The following is a 17,709-nucleotide window of genomic DNA, read 5'->3' on the forward strand; positions in this document are numbered from 1 at the left end:
GAGGGGTCAAGATGGCGGTGTGCAGACAGAGCTTATCCGCAGGTCCTGGCTCTGCCTGTGGTTATTCTCTCCAGGGGCCTTTAATGTTGAAGCACACACAACAGGAGCTCCAGATGGATGGAGAAAAACGACGACTGATATCATCAGCAATAGATTATCTCTCCTCATTGTGCACTCATGGCCTGGCTGCAGGAAAGGGGGGCTGCCAGCAAAGTCGGGGCGTGACGGCTGCCGGCAATAGCCTGCAAAGGTTTGTCTCTGTGTGAGAGTGCGAGTGGGGCCCAAGGAGTTTGCCTGAGGACCATGGCTTAACTAGGACTGTGGCATTAGGCAGACAAACCCAGGAGGAGGGCGGAGGAAAGGCCTTCCTTGCCAGGTGAGATACATAGGGAACCCCAAAGTGTCCAATGGGATATTGGCCATTATTCCCCAGGAGCAGCTAAAGGTGGATAACAAAAACCCTGTGACACTGACATGTCTTGTAAGGCCTTCAGAAGAAACTTTGGTAAGTTGTTGATCCTAGGTATTGGAATGCATCAAGCTAGGTGTCATATGTTGGAGGTGAGTCCCGCCTGCATGCAACCAAATTAATATGTCAGACAAACAAATGCTCGCTGAATTTTGTTTTCAAGCGAGGCAGAGCCAAAAAACATTTCATCTGTGGAGTCCAGTGGGAAGCCGGAACTCAAGGAATGATAACACTACTGCACACCATTAACATCATACACACTAAAATCGTGAAAAAGACCATAAACATTGACAAAGCTGTAAAGGCTGCAGAAAGTTAGGTGAAGGGTCTAACCAACAGAGTAATAGCGGTGGAGAAACAGCAAAAAATCTACAAAGAAGCTGCAAACCCTGCAGGAAGATAAACACAAGAAGATGGTGGTATTGAACATAGGGAAGGCGCCATTGGAAATATTCACTAATTAGTCTTTTTTTTTAAAGTAATTTGACAATGCTACAAGGAGGAGAGAACCACCCACTTCTCCTAATTTCTGCTGCCTAAGCTGCAACATACATATTTACAACATTCCCTAGCACAAGTAGGATTTATAACAAAATTAATGTAACCACAGTAGTAAAGTAAGTCAACCAGAATATATAGTCACGATGCAAAACAAATAATTGGAATCTTCAGTTTTTTATTTTCTTGATCCTTCTTTAATGTGAGTTACTGTAACTGGTCGAAAGCCCAAAGCCAACACGTACTCTAGGACGCCGGCGTGAGGGAACTGCAGATGAGAAAACTATCAAACTAGACGTTTGGCTACAAGATATTGGATAAGGAGCGTCGATATTGAATACCCCAATAGAGACATTTACCCACGCCGCAGGATTGTGTGGGTCGGAAATATCACAGCACGTTAATAAGTACTGAGAAAAGATAAATTGACCTTGAACAAGTCGCATGTACATTAAACAGAAGCGACGAAACACATCGTGGCTTTGGGCTTTCGACTAGTCACAGTAACTCACATTAAAGAAGGATCAAGAAAAGAATGAAAGACTGATGATTCCAATTATTTGTTTTGCGTCGTGACTATCAGAATCAGAATCAGAAAATGTTTTATTCGATTTTAAATACTATATAAAACCATAAAAGCAACAAATACCATAGACAATTCATATATACATTTTATCATTTTTTTAAAATAAATTACAAAAAAAACTGCCCCCATAAATCACAGATTATAACGATTATTAAAATATTTAAAAATGTATGCTTTCCTTTTTCTTAATATACATTTTTTAAAAACGGTCATGATTCCAATAACATACAGATTTTCTAGTATTTGTAAGAATAAAAAGGCGGACGACATTGCCTCCATGCTCCTTGCTTTAAAAAAGGGATAATCCATCTTGCACGTTCGTTAGCATAACATTTACAAAAAAGAGTCACATGCATTGTAATTTGAGAAGATAGATTATCACACGGACATGGGCAAAGCTGTCTAGACCAGTCGTTTGTGGGTGGGAAAGATACTAGACGATGAAAACTGTCAAACCTGAACCTGGTCAGGACATATCTATCATAACCACATAGGCACAATACTAAGTATAGTTGTATAGAGTCACAGGCCAAAGTCAATTGATATCTGAGCACTGTGCTTTCATTAATTTCCAGCCCAATTCTTAGAGACTCAAAATGGTTTAAGCAAAAACCCTTTAGCTCTTTTCTGGATATTGTGCACATTATAACCGGATTAGTATAAAAATGTGATCTCCCTAGATCATTAGCTTTCAATTCTTATATAATTCAACCAGGGAATTTTTCCAGACTGTTCTAATCCCAAGGAGTCTGTTAAATTTTCTCTATTTAATGCCAACTGTGGCGACGTCCAGACTCTGTGCCAAAGTAACATGGGCTGCATTTTAATCACATCGGCAATGTGGGATATCCCCAGTTCGCTGTGACAATTAAAAACAGTTGTGACTATATATTCCGATTGACTTACTTTGCTACTGGTGTTATATTATTTTGTTATAAATCCTACGTGTGCTAGGGAATGGTGTAAATCCCTGCAGAAAGAGATGGACACCTCATCTGATGCTGCGAGTTAGCTGGAGACTGTTAGATCGAAGGTGGATGACAGAGTCACAATGTTGCTATCATATAGTCAGCATCTTAAAAATCTTCAGAGGGACACAGTTAAGAATACTAAGGGCCTTCTAACGAGTACGACGGTCCAAGGACCTGCAGAAGACACAGGATAATAGTGTTGTGCGATATAGAGGTTAATGCCCAGGGACTTTGTCCCCACAAATGGGGTGTGGTTTAAAGGTTTTTGAAGTACTTCCTCGAGATAGGCAGGGTTGGTGGAGTGAAGAATGTTTAGGAGAGGTTTAAAGTTTGTTTATTGCCTGATTAATTAAAATCTTTACAATAAGTACACAACAAAGAAATACAAATATAAAGTATTTTCGTAAACAGCATTAAACTCATTAAAACCAACCAGACTACAATTCAATGTTATCTTAACCCTGGCATCATAAGTGCATATTGAAATTATGATGCTCATTAAAACCATAGACTAAAGTGCATCCAAAAGGCAAAACACTGTGTTTGCGAACATGATGCTGAAAGCCTTAAGAGTATCATATTCAGGTCAAAGTCCATGCTGCAAAGGAGCCTAACTACGTCATCCGTAGGCTAACCTCACTAGTAATCTTAATTAAGGCTCCCTGTTTTCATTTTTTATGGATTTTTACAGATAAATACAGACAATGTGTTTTCTGTCTGCATTTATTTTTTAAAGTGGATAAATACAGAAAATGTTGCTTCTTTTAAGTGACTCTACGTACTGTCTTTCATGAATTATAGGACAGCAGTTTAGCAGATGGACAGCATTGGAAATTAAAAAACAGAATGGAATTTCTTTAAATAAAGGCATATGTCAACATACATTCTTGGTATAGTGCTAGTTTTTACCAGTGAATGTATTGGTATGTAATATTTGGCAGCTTAAATAGCTAAAACATGACAGACATCAAAGTATGAGTGCCCGTCTATCAATTAAATAAATGTGAAAATGTACAGTTTTACAACTTAATTTATATGCAAAACACAAAATAAATATGGATAAATACAGACAAAATGGCCCAAAAATAAATATGGATTAAATACAGACGGGAATGGCCAAATAATAAATGACATAAAACCGGGAGCCCTAATCTTAATGCAGTACAGAGAACATCATCCAGTGAATGTGGTTTGGTTCGATATTTAAATAAGTATTATATATATAGCAATCTGCATTGAAGAATGAGTGGATGTATAAGTGTCTGGATGGAGGATTTAGTAGCACTGTGATTGACTGTCTAAGTGACTAATTTAAAGTGTCTCACTAAATATATGGGATAGTGATTAAACTGTGTGAATATCTGTATCACTCTATCTCTTGTTGTGTAAACTACTACATAAGTTGGTTACTAGCTATGTGAAAGTCTGTGTGTGGTTGGGTGGGAGGTGTTTGACTGTCCAAAGATGTGTAAATAGTTGATTTAGTAGGTATATGAGGTTACGACTGTATGTGGAAACAGTTGTTTGGGTGAGTGAATCTCCTTATGGGTGTGGTGATGAGTAAATATATTTCTCAATGATACATATCCAACAAAGTAGAATTATAAAAGGCAGTGTATGTGACAGTTGTATATAAATAAGTATACATAAGACTTAGTGATTGTATGAGTGACTGTATCGAAAACTGTATACCTGTAATAGTGATTTTATAACACACTAAGTATGAGTTACTATCTTTATGAATAAATAAAGTGGTGTTTGTATAAGTGTGTAGCTTAGTAAATGTAAGTATGATCAATTGTTTGCATAAGTGAGTAGGACAACTGCATAAGTGAATAGGATGTGTGCTGGTGTGTAATGTTGATGTAGGTGTATAAGTATATTTAATAGTGTTCTATTGATCTTTGTTAGCATGTATGAGTGAATCTATAGGTTAGTGTTTAGATGTGTGTGTAGATGTAGGAATCACAGAGTGGATTTTTAGAAACTTGTATCGGTGTGTCAATGGTTTGAAATATGGTACTCCATATTTTATAATGAGTTTTGAAAGGTTATACTAGTGTATGATGAGATGTATCAGATTGTCACGTGGATGATGTCATTTGAGATGTCATCAGTGATGTCACTGACCATGTCATGAATGATGTATGATGTAATATGTGACATCATCAGCAACTAACTATAACGGAGAAATTTCAATAGTTTTGTACTAGTGAAATGTCCAGCTAACTATAACACCCCTAAAACCTATGGTTTTCTCAGTGAATTTCTGAGGGGTTTTAAATGCTAATTCCGAACTATAACATGTCTGAAATCTATGTTTTTTTCAATGAATTTCAAAGGTTTTTTAAATGCTAATTCCTAACTATAACATGTCTGAAACCTATGTTTTTTCAGTGAATTTCAAAGGTTTTGTAAATGACAATTTTTAGATGTATTAATTGTTATTTTTTTATACTGATTTACTTCATTTTTTAAACTATTTATTTTTAGATATTTTATTTTTTAAATTACATTATAATTACATTACAAAATATACTTTCTCAGAATGAATTACTTTAGTTTAAATACTTTGCAAATAGGCAATAGATTTTTAAGTACAGTAGTTACAGTTGTTGCAATGGGCAACGCAATGCAACATTGAGCTAAATGGGAATTTCTAGTTAAATGCAATTAGTTACTTTATGGATTACTTTTCTAACCACAGGACTGGATCCTAGATTCAGTCCTGGGACATCTCCTGTAAATAGTTGAGTAAAAGCGTTTTGGTTACAGTAGTGATTTTTAAGGAATATTATTGTATTTTAAAAGTTGACACTTCCAAATGTTTTCACATAGAGTCACCAATGTTATCCTATGGGAGGAAATTCACTTAGCAGGTAAGTAGTGTTATCATTACTTTTTCTTACTCCCTGGTGGATCCTGGATCCAGCACTGGTGTATCTCCTGTAAACAGTTGAAAGAATGCGTTTAAGTCATACAGGTGATTTTTAAGGAATATTTGTAGTTTGTGAAAATGACACTTCGAAACTTTTCTGGTGAAAACCAGACAATGGATTCCTATGGAAGGAAATACAAGTTACTGGTAAGTACGATTAGAATTACTTTACAGGGTCAGTGATGGGCTAAAAGATGCTGCACTGGGTTCTCTCCTAGTAACAGGTGAGTAAATCGGAATTCGTAGTTTGGGTGATTTTAGAGGAATATTATAATGTTCCAAAACTCCACACTTAGAAGAATTTCCAAGTGAAAACAGTCAATGTTAGCCTCTGGAAGGAAATTCAAGTTACTGGTAAGTACGGTTAGAATTACTTTTCAGGATCTGTACTGGGGTCAAAGATGCAGCACTGAGGTCTCTCCTGATAACAGGTGAGTAAATCGGAATTCGTAGTTTGGCTGATTTTAGAGGAATACTTGTAAGTTCCATAACTCCACACTTAGGAGAATTTCCAAGTGAAACCAGTCAATGTTAGCCTATGGAAGGAAATTCAAGTTACTGGTAAGTATGTTTAGAATTACTTTTCGGGATCAGTACTGGGATCAAAGATGCAGCACTGAGGTCTCTCCTGATAACAGGTGAGTAAATCGGAATTCGTAGTTTGGCTGATTTTAGAGGAATACTTGTAAGTTCCATAACTCCACACTTAGAAGAATTTCCAAGTGAAACCAGTCAATGTTAGCCTATGGAAGGAAATTCAAGTTACTGGTAAGTACGGTTAGAATTACTTTTCGGGATCAGTACTGGGATCAAAGATGCAGCACTGAGGTCTCTCCTGATAACAGGTGAGTAAATCGGAATTCGTAGTTCGGCTGATTTTAAAGGAATATTTGTAAGTTTCAAAAATCGACACTTAAAAACGTTTTCAGCAAAAAACAGTCAATGTTAGCCTATGGAAGGAAATTCAAGTTACTGGTAAGAACGGTGTGAGGTGGCGTCCCCGCGGCCCCCCCAGGAGGGCTGTTCTACCCCGCACCTACCTCGGTCTTTTCCACCACCGGGACTACAAAAGCGCACACCATATCATATGGTGAAGACAGAACTCGGCAATCCGGCCATAACCCACGAGGCTCCGCCCTTCTCTCTTCCCCAGGGACCAACCAGAACCACGAGCCCGGAGGAAGCATATCCCTCCGACCCCGGAAGTCCCGCCTAAGCGGCAGAGACAGCACAGGATAAAAGCGGGATCCGAATAGAACACCCCGTCGGAGTTTTGTGGCAGGAGATTCGGACTGGAGCTGAAGAAGGAGAGCAGACGTGTGACGGAGAGGTGTGGACCGAAGAGTGGTGGAGCCCACAGGAGGTGGCTGAAGAGCGGCCGTAACTCACTTGGAGAGTTACGGCGGACCGGGTAAGTGTCTTAAGCCTTCCTTACCCCTACTCATTAGGAGTCCTATTAACACCCTGTAAATAAACCCTTCTCTTCTTCTCTTTAGCCTCGCGTCCCCCGCACTGTAGTATATTTGTATAGTACTCGCACTGTTTGAAGTGGCCCCCGTGTCCCCGTTCCCACACACCCCTTCCCGACACCCTTTCTAAAAACCCCCTTGTGTTCCGGCCTCCCTACGCCCTCCTTTCCTCACGATCTCTTTTCTCTTCCCGCCCCCTCACGGCCCGGGTGACGGTGTTCGGTATAGCATCGGATCATAAGGATAAGACTAACGGTCCTTTGTTTCTTTCTCTTACTGCCCTCCGTGGAACTCCCCTACACCGGAGCTGTCGTCGGAGAATCTCAGACCTCCTTTTTGTTGTGACATTGATTCTGCCTCCTTGTATAATAAACCTACAGAATAGCACACTACATACGGCCTCCTCGCCTGCTTTTCCGGCCCGCAGATCGCCCAGCATTACATCTGGTGTCAGAAGTGGGATCTGCTGGAGGCATGGAGGCCGTGGTGAAACAGATGGCGGAATCCCAGGAGCTAGTCGGGAAACTTATGGAACAATTTCTCAAGACCGCTGAGACCGACAGGGGACAGCTCCATGACGTCCTTAGGGGTCAGGGGGTTGCCCACGAACAAACCATGGAAAAGCTAACTACCGCCCTGGGACAACCTAGGCCGGTCTCCTCATTCCCGTCAGTCGTTTTGCAGAAGTATGTCCCGGGAGAGGATCCGGACTACTTCTTCACCAACTTTGAAAGGCTAGCCCAAGCGGCCAATTGGCCTGTGGATCGTAGGGGTCAATACCTGGGTCCCCATTTGACCGGCGACTTACAGGCGGCCTACCAGCAGGCCAACATTCAAGGCACCACCCCGTATGCAGATATCAAAAGGTGCATATTAGAACGTTTGGGTATCGATGATGACACCTACAGGGTTAAAATGCGACAAGCAAAGGAGAGGCCCCAGGAGAATCCAAGAGCCCTCTCCTTTCGGATCAAGGATCTCGCCAACAGATGGCTCCGACCCGAGACATCCACCAAAGACAATATCCTTGAAAAAATATATCTGGAACAATTTCTGAACTCCTTGCACCCGGCCACCCAGCGATGGGTGAGGCAACACTCTAGGCTCACTCTTGAAACCGCCATAGAGATAGCCTCTGCCTATAGCCGGGCTCAAGAGCTCCAGCGGGGAAAGGAGGAACATTCACACAGGAATTCACACACTATGGTCTCACGTCCCCCTCGTCCACAAACAGCACGAAGACCGGACCCTTCTCCTCTTCTACCCTCTCCGGTCCTGTTCCGACCCCCCAACCCCGGACCCCAGTGTTACTCATGTGGTGGGTTTGGACACATCGCCCGGATGTGCCCGCAGAAGGAGGAGCCAATGGAGATCGGCCTGGTACGAAACTACCTGTGTCACCCTCCCGGGGCCGTTCCCCCTCCGTTTCACTGTCCTGTTTCTGTGGATGGACGACGACTGATGGCCCTGGCTGACACTGGGTGCCGTCAGAGTGTAGTAAGACCCCAAGATCTGGCCCATCCTGTCCAGCACCCTACGGGAGTAGTGGCCATCCAATGCGTCCATGGGGACACCAAGCACTACCCTACTACTCAAGTGCGGATCCATCATCAGAAGGATCCAGGAACCAACCTCACAGTAGGTCTCGTGCCTGCTCTCCCTGAACAAGCCATTCTGGGGAGTGATTATCCGGGATTACCCACACTACTTCAGGAGACCTCTGACTCTCTAGCCCAATGGTGGAAGGATGCTCCTTATCAGGGACAGTCTACCCCGGAGTCCACACCTAAACCGCATAAACCCAAAAGCCAGAGGAGAAAAGAAAAGAAAGAGTATGTCAGCGCATATCCAGTGTTAACCGAAGAACCCCCCTGGCAGACCGATAGAGAGTTCAGGGCGGCCCAACAGGAGGATCCCCTCCTGCAGGAAGCCTGGGGAAGGGCCCTTGACCACGAAGACCCCTTGCAAGTAGGTCCTTACTTTTTCAAGAGAAACGGGTTGCTGTACCGGGGAGGGGGGACACAACAGAACGCACAGTTACTTATCCCAGGCCCCTTTCAGGACAAAGTCCTCTTCCTCGCTCATAGCCACCTTCTAGGGGGTCACTTTGGGGATGAGAAAACCAGCCAAGCAGTTCTAGAGAAATTCTATTGGCCGGGGGGTACACCAAATGATCAAAACCTACTGTAGGGAGTGCGTGGTCTGTCAGAAAAACAGCCGTTACCGACCCCCCAGAGTCCCTTTACAACCCCTGCCTCTCATAGACGTCCCGTTCAGTAGGATAGGAATGGATATCATAGGCCCCCCTCCTGCCTTCCCGCAGCGGGTGTCGCTATGCGTTAGTCATAGTCGACTACGCCACCCGCTTCCCGGAAGCCATACCCCTGCGCCAACCCACCACCCAGGCGATAGCAAAAGCCCTGATCACCCTGTTCTCTCGGGTAGGGTTTCCCAGAGAGATCCTGACTGATCAGGGTACCCCTTTTGTGTCCGCCCTTATGAAACGGGTCTGTGCTGAGCTGGGGATTAAGCAAATCCGTACCTCGGCATACCATCCGCAAACAGATGGTTTGGTAGAACGGTACAACGCCACCCTCAAACAAACTCTCAAGAAGCTTTTGGGTCTGGAAGCTAAAAGGTGGGAAGATATGTTGCCCCTGGCTCTGTTCGCCATACGCTGTAAAACGCAGAGCAGCACAGGCTACTTCCCGTATGAGCTGCTATATGGACGGCCTCCCCGCACCCTGTTAGACATGGCACAGGAGGCCTGGGAAGCAGAGCCGGATCGCACGCGGCCGCTTCCAGAATATTTGGATAACCTTAAAACCCACCTAGCCATGATACGGGACATAGTCCGACAGAACCTCGAAAGTGCCCAAACCAACGAGAATAAGCAATATGACAAGGGCACTCGTCCCAGGGTATTTGCTGTTAACGATTTGGTCCTTCTTATGATGCCCTCGTCCGACCAGAAACTCCTGGGTCGGTGGCAAGGCCCTTACACCATTCTCCAGCAGGTGACGCCGGTTACCTAAGAGGTAGAACTGGATGCCACACGCGGTACCTCCCAGATATTTCATGTGAATCTGCTTAAGAAATGGGAAGGACCCCGGCCGGTGTTAACAGGAACTAGCCAACCCCTGTCCTTTCCTTTTGACCCTTGTGTAGACCCTGAACTACCTCCTACTCTAGTCCAGGAACTCCGCAAAGCCCTAGGACCCCTTCAGAGAGTCTTCTCCTCTTCTCCAGGTCGAACCAGTATTACTGAGCATGCCATCGAAACCGAACCAGGAAGGGTGGTCCGGTTGTGACCCTCTAGAGTACCCGAGGCCCGTCGGGCAGTTATAAGGCAGGAGATAGAAGACATGCAAAAGATGGGAATAATAGAGCCCTCAGTTAGCGACTGGAATTCCCCTATCGTCCTTGTCCCAAAACCAGACGGGTCGGTCCGCTTCTGTATCGACTTTCGGGAGGTCAACAAAATATCCACATTCGATACCTATCCCTTGCCCCGGGTGGACGAAATGATAGAGAGGATAGGGAAGGCGAAGTATATTTCCACCCTGGATCTCTGTAAAGGATACTGGCAGATACCTCTCAGGGAACAAGACAAGAAAAAGACAGCCTTCTCCACCCCTGGGGTTATACCAGTTCCTAGTCATGCCCTTTGGTCTTCACGGGGCGCCCGCCACATTTCAGCGTGCAATGAACCATGTTCTGAGACCCCATGCACAGTACGCAGGCGCCTATCTAGACGACATCGTCATATTCAGCGACAACTGGCCACAACATGTGAAACATCTATGTAGCGTTGTCTCTTCCCTGGGCTCTTTTGGATTCGCCATAAATCCCGCCAAAACCACTCTGGCGGCGAAGACTGTCAAATACCTGGGGTATCTTCTGGGGGATGGACTAATAAGACCTCAGGAAAGCAAAACCGTGGCTATCAGGTCCCTATCCTTTCCCCAAACAAAGAAAGACCTTCGAGCCTTTTTAGGGCTTCTCGGATATTATCGGCGGTTCGTGCCCAACTTCTCCCAGAGAGCCGCCGCCCTGACGGATCTTCTAAAGAAGACTAACCGCTCTGATGAGTTGTTACGAAACCCCTCTCCCGAAGCCTGGCACGCGTTTACAGATCTAAAAGACGCCTTGACCTCAAGCCCTGTTTTGATACCCCCTGACTACTCCTTGCCCTTTATCTTACAAACAGATGCTTCCGAACATGGGCTGGGGGCGGTGCTGTCACAGAAAGATTCCTTAGGTAACGAAAGACCCATTCTCTATGTTAGTCGTAAACTGTTTCCCAGGGAAAAACACTACGCAGTGGTGGAAAAAGAAGCCCTGGCCATAAAATGGTCGATTGACAACCTACGTTACTACTTGGAGAGCAGAGACTTTATCCTCTATACCGATCACGCTCCCTTGGAGTGGATGGCCCAGAACAAAGGTCAGAACGACCGGGTCCTCCGCTGGTTTCTCTCCCTTCAGCCGTTTCACTTCAAAACTCTACACAGGAAAGGGTCAGAACAGGGCAATTGCGATTACCAGTCACGCTACCCTCATACTCCATCCAGTACAAGAAGGACAGCTAGGGGAAGGGTATGTGAGGTGGCGTCCCCGCGGCCCCCCCAGGAGGGCTGTTCTACCCCGCACCTACCTCGGTCTTTTCCACCACCGGGACTACAAAAGGGCACACCATATCATATGTTGAAGACAGAACTCGGCAATCCGGCCATAACCCACGAGGCTCCGCCCTTCTCTCTTCCCCAGGGACCAACCAGAACCACGAGCCCGTAGGAAGCATATCCCTCCGACCCCGGAAGTCCCGCCTTAGCGGCAGAGACAGCACAGGATAAAAGCGGGATAAGAATAGAACACCCCGTCGGAGTTTTGTGGCAGGAGATTCGGACTGGAGCTGAAGAAGGAGAGCAGACGTGTGACGGAGAGGTGTGGACCGAAGAGTGGTGGAGCCCACAGGAGGTGGCTGAAGAGCGGCCGTAACTCACTTGGAGAGTTACGGCGGACCGGGTGAGTGTCTTAAGCCTTCCTTACCCCTACTCATTAGGAGTCCTATTAACGCCCTGTAAATAAACCCTTCTCTTTAGCCTCGCGTCCCCCGCACTGTAGTATATTTGTATAGCACTCGCACTGTTTAAAGTGGCCCCCGTGTCCCCGTTCCCACACACCCCTTCCCGACACCCTTTGTAAAAAAACCCTTGTGTTCCGGCCTCCCTACGCCCTCCTTTCCTCACGATCTCTTTTCTCTTCCCGCCCCCTCACGGCCCGGGTGACGGTGTTCGGTATAGCATCGGATCATAAGGATAAGACTAACGGTCCTTTGTTTCTTTCTCTTACTGCCCTCCGTGGAACTCCCCTACACCGGAGCTGTCGTCGGAGAATCCCAGACCCAGGACTACACCCAAGACCCGGAGCGGACTGCGAATCCGGAACCCTCCTTACATTCCTTTTTGTTGTGACATTGATTCTGCCTCCTTGTATAATAAACCTACAGAATAGCACACTACATACGGCCTCCTCGCCTGCTTTTCCGGCCCGCAGATCGCCCAGCATTACAAACGGTTAGAATTACTTTTCAGGATCTGTACTGGGGTCAAAGATGCAGCACTGAGGTCTCTCCTGATAACAGGTGTGTAAATCAGAATTCGTAGTTTGGCTGATTTTAGAGGAATACTTGTAAGTTTCAAAACTCCACACTTAGAAGAACTTCCAAGGGAAACCAGTCAATGTTAGCCTATGGAAGGAAATTCAAGTTAATGGTAAGTACGGTTAGAATTACTTTTCGGGATCAGTACTGGGATCAAAGATGCAGCACTGAGGTCTCTCCTGATAACAGGTGAGTAAATCGGAATTCGTAGTTTGGCTGATTTTAGAGAAATACTTATAAGTTCCAAAACTCCACACTTAGAAGAACTTCCAAGTGAAACCAGTCAATGTTAGCCTATGGAAGGAAATTCAAGTTACTGGTAAGTACGGTTAGAATTACTTTTCGGGATCAGTACTGGGATCAAAGATGCAGCACTGAAGTCTCTCCTGATAACAGGTGAGTAAATCGGAATTCGTAGTTTGGCTGATTTTAGAGGAATACTTGTAAGTTCCAAAACTCCACACTTAGAAGAACTTCCAAGTGAAACCAGTCAATGTTAGCCTATGGAAGGAAATTCAAGTTGCTGGTAAGTACGGTTAAAATTACTTTTCAGGATCAGTACTGGGCCCAAAGATGCAGCACTGAGGTCTCTCCTGATAACAGGTGAGTAAATAGGAATTCGTAGTTCGGCTGATTTTACTTTGGTCCAGTATATATAGAACCACTTTCCTACACCATCCCCTCCCTTCACCAGTGTGCAAACATGCCCTGTGGCGCGTTTTAAGTTGGGGAAATAATCCCATTCAATCCTGAGGGTCCCTAGAGTCCACCTAGCCCTCTAGGTACATCCAGTAAGCGCCACAGAGCTGTGTAGTTAGAGAGATGTAAAAAGGGGCACGGCCTGCACCACCTCTCTGCAACAAAGCGCAGTGGCGTTTCCTAGAAGCACCTGGTGGGCTACTTTGCCCCCATGGTCCCTCAGGATTGAAGGGTAATTTCCTCCCAGTTTAACCCCTTGGGCACGGCCGCGATTCTGCGCCTGTGCGGCGTTTTTTGAAGTGGGCGGGTTTATGACGGCCCGAGCCGTCATCAGCACACGCCCACCGTAGTGCATGACGGCTGGGGGCTGTCATCAGTATCGAAGGGGTTAAAACGATCCACAGGGCTTGTTTGCACACATCACCTCAGGCCCCGTCCCCTGCCTTTAACACTGTGTAAACGCGCCCTGTGGACGTTTTAAGTTGAGAGATTAAGTCCCCTTCAATCCTAAGGGTACCTAGGGTCATACTATCCCACTAGGTACCTCCAATAAGCGCCACAGGGCTGCGTTGCAGAGAGGTGTAAAAAGGGGCGTGGTCTAGATCACCGGTCTCCAACGCAGCTTCCTGGCGCATACTGGAGATACCTGTTGAGCTATTTGGCCCTCAGGGACCCTCAGTATTAAAAGATAATTAATTCCCCAACTTAAAACGTGCCACGGGACGTGTTTGCACAGGCATGAAGGAAGGGGGCGTGGCCTGAGGTGACATGTCTGAAAACACGCCCTGTGGTGCGTTTTAAGTTAGAGAATTAATTCCTCCTCAATCCTGTGGGTCCCTGGGGGCCAACTAGCCCACCAGGTACCTCCAGTATGCGCCAGGGGGCTGCGTTACAGAGAGGTGTTCAGAGGCCTTGCCCCTTTTTGCAACACTCTGCAAGGCAGCTCCGTGGCTCTTACTGGAGGTACCTGGTGGGCTAGTTGGCCCCCAGGAATCCTCAGGATTGACACAGAATTAATTCCCCAACTTAAACCACGCCACAGGGTGTGTTTGCACACATGTGAACTCAGGCTCTGCCCCCTCCCTTCTCCACTATGCAAACGTGCCCGGTGGCGCGTTTTAAGTTGGGGGATTAACTCCCGTTGATTACGGAGGGTCCCTGGGCCGCAACTAGCCCTCCAGCTACCTCCAGCAAGCACCACAGAGCTGCGTTGCAGAGAGGTGTAAAAAGGGACGTGGCCTCAGAACACCTCTCTGCAACGCAGCCCCCTGGCGCATCCTGGAGGTTCCTGGTGGGCTAGTTGGCCCCCAGGGACCCCCAGTATTCAAGGGGAATTAATACAGGTGCGATGCCTGTCTTTTCTTTTTTTTTTTAAGAAGGGCTGTGTAGCCCCTCTTCTTTTTCTCATTTTTTGGCCCTGGAGACCCCATCCCCAAGGGCCTGCCCCCTAATTTATTTTTTAAAATCTGAAATTCAGGAAGGGGCCACATGGCCCCCCCTCCCGAGGCCATAATCGCCCTGAGACCCCATTCCCTGGGGCATGGCCACTTTCTAAAACATTTTTGGAGGGGGCTGAGTGGCCCCCCTCCTTTGGCCACTTCTGGCCCCGGGGACCCCATCCCCCAGGGCCTGGCCATTGTTTTTAATTTTTTTTATTTTTGGGGGGGGTGCCACGTAGCCTCCCTCCTTAGGCCTATTATGGCCCCAGGGACCCCAACCCCTGGGCCGGCCTGCCTCCAAATTTCTAACTTTTGGGGAGGGGGCCGCATGGCCCCCCTCCCGGGCCACTTGTAGCACCGGGGACCCCATCCCCCGGGGCTGGCCCTCTTCGTTGGGGACCATGGGAGGGTCCTCAATCCCCCCACGGTCCCAGCCGGTTCCCCGCCTCCTGCTGGAGCCAACATTGCTTTTCCACATGGGGAACAGCTAACATGCTGCTCCCCATGTGGAAAAGCAATATGCTTTGCTTCATTGAAGCGAGACCAGGTTTCCCTGCTCTCGATTCAATGAAGCAAAGCCGCAAGGCTCCTGCTCTATCATTGCAAAGAGCAGTGTCCTGGGGGTGGGCACCCCGGGACACTACAGGAGCCCTGGGGGGCTCCAGGAGGGGGGCCGCATGGCCCCATCCCAACATCTTCAAAGCCCCGGGGAGGTGGTGGCTTGGGGGTCCGTAATGGACACCCACATTTTAACCCCTTCGAAGCTCATGACGAGCTCAGCTCGTCATGAGGTACACCTCTCGCACACTCATGACGACCTGAGCTCGTCATGAACAATGGGTTTTTAAAAACTTCAGCGCAAGGGAGGAATCCTCCAAGCACCGATGGTGTTAATATTTAGAGCCCCGGGGAGGTGGCGGTCCCCGGGGCTTGTGGGGGATTTAATCCCCCCACACAGGGTTTCTTTAATGAAAAAGAAGCCTCAGGGGGTGGTGGTCCCTGGGGCTACGGGGGGCCGTGTGCCCCCGCAATTATACATGCTTGTGCCCCGGGGGTGGCGGTCCCCGGGGCATTGTGGGGGATTGGGCCCCCCCACACACTTTATTTTTAACATGCCCCCGGGTTTTGGCCCCCCCCAGGGGCTAATTAGCATCGAAGCGCGGGAGTCCGCGCTTCGTTTTCTTTTATTGGCAAGATCTGCGCACTCTGCGTAGATTTTGCCAATTTCAACAACAACAAAAAATTGGAGGGGGGGGCTGGGAGTCCTTGTGGGACCCCCTGAGCAGGCCTAGGGGGTCAGGGTGTTTCTACCCTGCCCCCTTTTTCGTGTTTTTCGCATTTTTTTCTTAGGTTTCTTGTGCCTTGGTTCTACCGAGGCACAAGGTGGCTGCCAAAACTTCCTGGTTTGGAATGTTCTCAGCCAATTAGCATACAGCTCGCACTTGGCAGGGTGCGTGGATCCTGCGCGGCCATAGATATATATGTGATTTTAATTTTGATTTTCTCAGGAACTACTGAACGGATTTACACCATTTAAGCAAAAGGCACGACTCTGAACCAAGGTCTACCTCTTTGCTTAATTTGGTGCAATTCCGTTCAGCAGTTCGGGTTGTAGGTGCGACTAAAGGTTCCTATGGGAAATTGATTGGGGAAAACACATTTTGGGACACCGCTTTTTTCTCGGCCCCCGCTTAAAGAATCACCCCGAGACTTTTAGGATAGGATTTCGCAAAGATTCGTCAACCGGCGCCAAAGTTATTCCAAATAGAATGTTGCAGATTTCCTATGAAAAATAGGTCCTAACTCTAACTACCTACTGGCAACCACCAGTAGCTTGCGTATGTTTAGATCCCCCCTCTTTTTCATTTTTCTTCTTCGTAATCTGTCTTTTCACCTCCACCCACCCCACAAGAGGGGCATTTGCCGTCATCACTCGCTCCCCTCCCTTCCCTGCCCCACACCCCACTAGGATACCCTCATTGGATTACCGAAAAACATGTAAACAAACACCTGTCGAGATTTATTGAATCTGCAGGAGTGCTGGATCCATCACAATCCGGCTTTAGGCCCAAACATAGTACGGAGACCGCCCTAATGTCAGTCGCAGATGATCTGCATATGTACCAGGATAGGGGTTTTTCCGTTATCCTGGTGCTATTAGATCTGTCTGCGGCGTTTGACACCGTATCCCAATCCATCCTCATGGCCAGGCTAGAGAACATCGGCCTGAAACATGAATCCCTTGCATGGTTGAGAAGCTTTCTAACCAATCAAACCCAGCAAGTAACCATGGGTAGTTTTCGGTCAGAGGAAGTTGAGATCTCCAAGGGGGTGCCACAGGGCTCATGTTTGAGCCCAACTCTTTTCAACATATACGTGGCACCCCTGGCTAACATCTTGAGAGCATATGGATTTGTTCCAATATCCTATGCGGATGATACTCAACTCCTCTTTCCTTTTAAGATCTTGACTCCCGAGATTAAGAACTCTTTCTCCCTGGGGATGAAAGCAGTGGCACACTGGATGTCCTCCAACTTTTTACAATGCAACGTTGGAAAGACGGAAGTCATGTTGTTTGGTGAGGTAAAAAGACTCTGGACGCTGGACTGGTGGCCACAAGACCTTGGCCCAGTGCCGGAGCCTAAACCAACTGTTAAGAACCTAGGGGTCCGAGTAGACCAGGAACTTACCCTCAAGCAACATGCTAACCAGGTGGTGGGATCCTGCTTTCACACAATTGGGATGTTACGCAAAATCTTCCCCCTTCTACCAGACGACAGTAGGAGGACGCTGGTACAAGCTCTAGTCATGAGTCGTCTAGACTACTGTAACGGCCTGTTGCTATCGGCCAATGATGGAATTATTACTAGACTGCAGGTAGTCCAGAATACGGCTGCCCGTCTGGTTCTAAATGTGCCCCCCCCCATTCACCTTCAAAGCCCCTATTGACAAAACTCCACTGGCTACCTGTGAGG

This window comes from Lissotriton vulgaris, chromosome 1_1 (assembly GCF_964263255.1).
Source record: "Lissotriton vulgaris chromosome 1_1, aLisVul1.2, whole genome shotgun sequence".
Lineage (NCBI taxonomy): Eukaryota > Metazoa > Chordata > Amphibia > Caudata > Salamandridae > Lissotriton > Lissotriton vulgaris.